This window comes from Cucumis sativus, chromosome 4, assembly GCF_000004075.3.
Source record: "Cucumis sativus cultivar 9930 chromosome 4, Cucumber_9930_V3, whole genome shotgun sequence".
NCBI lineage: Eukaryota > Viridiplantae > Streptophyta > Magnoliopsida > Cucurbitales > Cucurbitaceae > Cucumis > Cucumis sativus.
Window position 1 is genome coordinate 19162585 of NC_026658.2, and position 7902 is coordinate 19170486.

At 32.3% G+C, this 7902-nt stretch overlaps 1 long non-coding RNA gene across 1 annotated transcript; it reads right to left on the minus strand.

Moving 5' to 3' along the window:
- Positions 1-329: 329 nt before the first annotated feature.
- Positions 330-1894, minus strand: LOC116403533. The gene is made up of 2 exons (XR_004216312.1): positions 1674-1894; positions 330-617 (listed from the first exon to the last, which is right to left on the minus strand). It is a non-coding gene; the product is annotated as an uncharacterized LOC116403533 (long non-coding RNA).
- Positions 1895-7902: the final 6008 nt, after the last annotated feature.

A 7902-nucleotide genomic window follows, 5' to 3' on the forward strand; every position in this document is an offset into this window, starting at 1 on the left:
TTGATTTTTCTTTACTATTTAGGAACTACCTTATTGAAAAACTGTGACCGTTAGGTAATTATTTGTTAGCTAATCTCTCAAGTGAGAGATTCTACTACTAGACCTTAAACTAATGTTATGAGCATGCATGTATTTTCTAATTATGCTTTGATAGTAAATAAAATTGCATAATGAGATGTAGTTGATAACCAATGTATTATGGTGACTATGCTCAATCTCTACCTGAAAAGTGGGAAAAACGTTTTGAAAGGGTAAACTATAAATTTGTGACTAAATTTAAAACTGTAAATCTAGAGATAAAGAAAATGAAAACTTTAGACATATAAATCTAGTTAATCAAAACCTTAAATATAAACGTGTACTAATAACATGTTACTCAAATACTCAACAAGTTTTTCATTGAAATCTAGCAAGACATATCAAGAATATTAAACATTTAATAACATGACAAATCTACGTTGTGTAGGGCACACCCAGTATATCCAACATTTACTAGCTCTACGATGTAGTAGAGCCCACCTAGCATTCCCATCATCTTTGTTGTAGTGGAGCCCGCTCAACACTCACGACAACATCGTTGTTACGAAGTACACTCAACGTCAACAACAGAATCCAACCTGTGTGTACATGATACCATACAACCTTGGGCTTAACATCTCGGTCATGTAGTTAATAGAAATCTCAGGAAGTCATATGAAAACATTAACACATGCTTGCTTATCTTTATCTTTTGCAAAATTTAAACTTATTCATCTTGTTCATGGAAAACTGAAAATCTAAAAACAATCCTTGCTTAAAATGATATTGTTTCAACTGCTTTTCAAAAAATCAATAATAACATGCTCATATATAGATTTCATCATAAAACCTAAGCTTGAAACTATGGCTTAAAACCGTTCGTAGCAATCATGTATTATTCATAAAATTAGATTCAAACATAAAAATATAATCATATATATAACAGTTTGGAAATCAGTTTTGAAATCTATTTTGTCACTCACATCCTTAAGCTAGTTCCCTGGAGGGTAGACTCGACCTATTTCCTTTTGGCCTATCACACAAACCAAAACTGAGCGTCATAATCTTATATAGTCTTTTATTTTTATTCTAAACTTAAGATGACATACAAAAGATGACACTCATCAATTTTGAACTTAGACATAAAAGAACATTTCACAACCTTTCCCTGAATTTTCTAGATTCAACAACCAAACTTCAAACAATCATAACTTACTCAATACTTAACCAAAATTAATGTATTTTGTATCAAACTCTTTATTTTGAAATTCTCTACAACTTACTTGAATAAAATAAAACGAGATTCCCAATAGATTGTTATAGAAATCACTGAAAACAGAGGTAGTCTAAAGTCAAGTCTTTTGTTAACCCCTGATTTGCTCCTTAAATTAAACTTAATTCCTCATTTTTTTGCTCACAATTACTTTATAAAACTTGTAGGAAATTAAGCTTTTCAACCATACCTAATAAAGCTTCTAACTCACTCTACACAATATATAAAACTCAACACACCATAGACTTTACAAATACACACACCAAACTATGACCTGATTGCCTCTTCGAAAATCATTAATCTAACATCAGAATTTGCACAAGCTTCTTTCACAAAACTTGTTAGAAATTAAATAAACTTTCAACATAAAAAAAAACCTCACCTTTTAATTCTTCCTAAGTTGTTCAAATCATCTTAAAAACCATAGAATGGCGACGTGAATTCAATATGTCAAGAGAAAGGATTTGAGCTTGTAGTTTCTTTAACTTCTTCAAACTCCAAACTACATAATCTCTGCTTCCAATTTTCTCAAACCCTCCCTCAACACAGCTCTGAATTTTATGATCGAACAGATGAATAATGGAAGAAGAAAAGTCAGGCGGTGGAGAAGACTATTGAAAAAATATATATAAAGCACCAAATGCCTTTTCATCTCGTTTCTCTTCCTCTTTTTAGTTTTTTAATATATTTTCTCTTATTTTTCTTTTATTCTTAAATATATATAATAATAAATAAAATTTCACTTTCCTTTTCTTTTTCCTTTCTTTCTTTATCTCTTTTTTAAAAAAATGTAAAATGATTAACACAACTTGAACAAAAATCTTTGCCATGTTTCTTCAACAACTTAAATTCAACTTTCTATAATATATGACAATAGCAAAGAATCCAAGAAAAATATTGGATTTACACCTTATCTTCTTGAGAAGCCGTAACATTTATTTTTCTTCAAAATGTCATCTAGTCTTGTCAACAGTACACCTTAGACTTCCTTAGGCACAAGTGTTTCCTCTCGTATTACGGTGTGAAACACCTAACTCTTGTCTTCCAATTTAGGCCTCTTCTCGCCACTCATTCTTATCACGTTGCTTACAACTGTGCGACTCAACTTAGACAAGTATTTCTCTTTGCACCCCCCCCCCCCCCTCCCCCCTTTTGCACTCTTCCTTGCCAACTGTACTCTTACTCGAGTGATTTCACCACAATGATTTTCCTCAACCAAACCTCCTCCCTTAGGTTAGGTCATGTACGCTTACTCCTTTCATGGAGCAAATTCTACAGTCAAATTTTTTTTTATTGTGTCACCATAGCAGGGTCTTTGTTGCATTGGTGGTACATGATCAGGGCCTTACATCAACATCACCACTACGCTCAACCACACGATTAAGTAACAAGAGAGTGTTAGCTCATAGCTTACTCTTATCACGTATTATCACAATATAGCAAAGGTATCCCACAAACATAATCACAGAGTTACAAAGAATACTCATAATACCACGTTTTTAAACAATCCTTTTCAAATGAAGACCATGAATACAAACATTTTCCTTTCTGAAGCAATTATTCCATAATCGTATGCAAACGTGGAAACATTCAACCATCAGTAATTAACAATTCAAAAATTGGTTTGTCATTTACAAATGCTTATTCATTGTAAAGATCTCACAAATTGTTTGTTTGACAAAACAAGACGATTCACTGAAGAATCCTCATAATCAAACATATAAAGTATTTAATAGCAACTTAGAAATCACGATAAAATCTTCACTTGTCACTCATAACATTTGATCATTAAAAATGATTACTCTCTAAAGATACTTAGCCTCAACTTCTTTCTTCTTTGCTTTCGACTTTCTCTTCTCGTCCAAAATTTCCACCAACCGATCGTTCAACATTCAAAACTTTCTCTTCTCACTTTTTATCAGAAATATAATACTTTCAAAACTATTTTCCTTTGGCCTTCAGCCCTACTTACAGAGGTCTTTCATAGCCAAGGGTCATTTGTGTCTTTACATGTGTCACTTTTCTAACAAGTAATGCCATGCTGCCAATTTAAACTCGACACGTAATCTAACCGTCATTGGTGATTTGACTTTTCCTTGAGACACATACCTTATCTCCTTGGAAAACCAAACTCTTAAATCACCCAACCGTCCTTTCCTTCTTCTTGAAAACTCACTGTCGTTTACCTTCCCACAACGAGTTGTCAAGTCACCTGGACAAGACATATACTTCCTTGTTGTTTAACATTTTTCAAAAAGTTGCATAGATGAAGATGAGTACATTAAGAATGATACGAGGAGAAGAAGTCATGAGACAACTGTTGGGATTTATGCCTCAAAGCTCAAAATTGTGTAAACAAACTATTTTATCTATTAAGATGTTACCTTATTTTGTGTTAATTACTCATTTTACACAAATATTATCCAATAAACCAAAAATTTGAGGTTAAGCACGAATGTTGAACATGCATGTAGTTAACATACAAGTGGATCATGTTCAAGCAATAACCTAAAGATCTATATTATATGGATAAGCTTGGGTGTCTTATCTTAATGGCATTTTGGATATGACCCACTTTGTAATCACTACTACAAAAATGGGTTTACTTGACAGTTTTTACCTGGTCAAGTATTTATCTACTTGACACTTTTCAATGTGTCAAGTAATCCAGTGTCAGGTACAAGGAAGGTTTACTTGACACTTTTTAAACGTCAAGTAAAATTATACTTAACAGTTATAAATTGTCAAGTATATGAGATTACTTAACAGTTATGTGTCAAGTAATCTGATGTTGACATTTTCTACATGTCAAGAATTTGTTTATTTTTTACATGCTTTCCATGCCAAGTTTTTTTTTTCAAATGAAAAATTATATATTTTAAAATATTCATATAATTTATCATGCATCTGTTTTGAATTCTAACAATGACGAACATAAGTAAAGTAAAAGAATACACAAATATGCTAAACTATACATTAATTGAAAAATTGAATCAACTCAAACTTCCCATCAAAGAACTAATTATATTTTAACATATATATATCAATGAACCACAAATATAGTTGGTCATTACGTACTTAATTACAACATATATATGCTAACAAAACTTCTAACAATAACCTAAATTTTCCATCTATGTTTGGTATAAACAAAATAAATATTCAACCTAAAGGTGTACCATATCAAAACTTGTCTTTCACCTATATCCAGTATCAACAAAACCTGTCTATCCAACCCAAAATATAATCACCATAATCACATGTGGCCACCAAAAAAATCAGCAAGCTCCATTCACACTTCATCCAACTCGAATTGACTATATGAGCTCATTGTATCAATTTGATATGAAACCCAAAATATTGAAGTTAATACTTTGATTACTTGAATTGTATAAAATAATTCAAACAATCCCTTAAACACAAATTTTAAGTTGTTCATCATGCCAAAACCAAATTTTATAACTTTCATCCATTTCATTGTCATATAAGTGATCTCTAATAGTAGTGCAACTTTTCTTTTTCACAATTCCTACATTTAAAAAAATGACAACATATAAAGGCATCATTATTTGTATTAGAAAATCCAAAATTGATGAAATTTTCTACACCCAATTCATAATATTTGGATAATATACTCTTGTGCATCTATGATTTATCCATAAATGTAAATCCTAAGAGAAGTTATTGAGTAATGGTTATCAATTTCAAGTGTAATATGAAAGAATACAAGGATGCATAAAAATAAAATTTTAGGGAGTATTAAAAAGTGATAAAAAGAATCAATTACAAATTTAAAGAGTATTAAAATGTGTGAAACTACAAATTTAAAGTATCAAAAAGATGTCGGAACAATATATGAATATGTGTGCTTTCTAAGGTGTACGTGGTCGTGTCACACCCCCTTTCAGATCACCTACTCTCGACCCGCAAGACAGCATGAAGCCAATCGATATCATCTCTTACCTTGATGATCCATGTTGATCGTACTTCTTTAATCTTTTAAATTGGTGCACAAACATAAATCTTATTCTAATATTAAAGAAAGTAAAGTGTAGTCCAACTCATTCCAACATTTAATTAGACATAATGTTATTTATAAAGGTTTCTATACAATTCTCTATGAAACTTCCATTAACTACAACAACTTGTAATTTCTTCTAAGAGATTGGTCGGCATTGCAACAATAAGCTCAACTCATAGCAGCATGTTCCTTATCGGGAAGTAAGAAAGCATTTTGAAAGAATGAGCTTAAAATGCCCAGCGAGTGATATTTTTGAAACATAATTTCCAAATAGTTATGCTCGTTGCTTTTTAATACAAACACAGAAGTCATGTAAACATAGTATAGTAAACCTTTTTAAAATGTTTCATAAGATTCTTCAAACATTTAAAAATAATATACCAGTCTCCTACTATACATTCATAATATGAGTCAAATATCATTAAATCCTTTTTTTCCCATAGGCAACAAGCCTTCACTAATGGAATTACATTAGGCTCCTCTATAAAGCCTTCACATCAGTAATCAGATGCAAACTAGATGTGAAAATTCAAAGGTTATTGTATAGTACTGGCATAAATCCATGAAAACATTTAAATAAACTTTTACCTTAGCTTGGATACCATAAACATTTAAAGGAGCCTTTAAATGCAATCAAACTTGTAAATTTCCTTAGAAGCCATTCAGAATAAAGTATTCACAAACCAATGATGGTAAGTTTTAAACCATGGTATCAAATACAATTTAAAGTCATTTTTACTCACTCACAAACCAATGCTCGTATGCTTCAAATCATTGTATCAAATAATAATTTAAAACCATTTTTACTCACTCACGAGAGGATTCCTGCCTTCGCTCGAGAAATTTCACCAAAGATCACTTTTCTTAAAAATATGGTATTTATGCTCCAATTAGTCCTCAATAATAAGAAAATACCAAAGCTTCAAGAAAAATTGATAAAAGCACCCAAAAATGTCCAAAATGGCCTAACACATGGTTGGTTGGCGTGTAGGGGTTATGCGCGTTGATGGGCAGTAGAGGGCAAGTGTGGCGCACATGGCTATGGGTGACACACATGGTGTTGTGCGTGCTTGATGTCGTACATGCATGGAGTCGTGTACCTAATGCCGCATGCAAATGGTGTCATGCGCTTGATATCAAACGTGTGTGGCCCTGTTGCTTGGCATTCCTATGTCATGCCTAGCTAGTTCTCAGCTAGAATCATTCGTTCATTTTTTTAGGCTAAGATCTCAAAATTCAAAACTCAAATGATAAAACTTCCTTCTATAATATTTCTTAGAAATATCTTAAGTATCTTACCTCAAAGTTACAGGTTCAGAATCCAAAGAATGTGCTCTATAGCTCTCCAGAAGTGCACTTTATTTAGATTGCTCTAAAAACTTACATTTCTTCCTTTGCTTAACTCAAACTCCAACCTCCTTTGCTCTAATTTATCCAAAAGCCCAATAATATAAACTAGACTCAATTTGAGAAGTTTAACAAGTGAAAACAAGGAAATGGCATGAGTGAATTGGATGCAAACTTCTCCTTCAACGTTAACCTATAAAATGGCTTAGAATTGACATCTATCACATACTTTATGCAGCATGCCCACGTCTTGACGCCCTTCCCTAGCCTACCCTAGGTTTTGCTTAGGTTATTTGCATGTTCTCCATGTCCTACTTAATAAAAACAAGACATCCTTTCACTCTATATCTTGCCCACCCCTCCTTATCTTTACCCAAGCCCCTTTCTTTGATTTCATGCCTTACTTATCCCTTGTTGTCCTCTAGCCCTTTTCTTGATCTTTAATTTTCCATGGCACTTTAATCCTATAACAACATGCTTTCTATGATTTTTGAAAAAGATTGTTCAAATGTCCTTTTTAATCAAGTGTTGAAATAAAGTTCATGTTTAGTCCAAAACACTACACAGACTCTTTAATTCGACAAGGTACACCCTTAAGCTCCTTAGAAATTTTGAAATTTAAAGAATACTGAAAATTCTATAAAGTCTCGGGAATAAGGGTTTACATATTGGGAGTATCAACTATGTGTCTTTCAATGCATAAATTGATAGAACTAAGTCATGCACAGCGGAAAAAGAATCGAATTTCTACCCTAATTGCCACAATTAACATGTAACCATAAACTAATCAAATTAGGGTTTTAAGAAATATTACCTTTGAAGCTTTCAAAAGGTTTGATATCTTCTTACCAATTCTAACCGAGACCACCACTAGTACTCAACTGCTATCCTCTAGACAAAGAACCAGGTTGTGGGACCCAATTTTGGTGTAGAAAGTAATGGAGATAAAATGGGATTGGAAGGTTTTTTTTTTTCTTTTGTTGAGATGATGAAAATGATAAAAGAGGCAAAAGTTTTTTCAACATTTGAAAACACCTCTATTTATAACCTAATTACATGCAAAAATGCATGCAATTCATTTGCCAAATCTCAACACCTAATGTTCCACTAACAATTTGGAACTTTGTGGGCTAGGTGTCTATATCTCATATAGCCACATATCCCACTAAGAGTTAGTGGGATTATCCAACAAAATGTTGGATTTTCCCACTAACTTAGTCCAAGGGTAAAATGGTCATTAGAT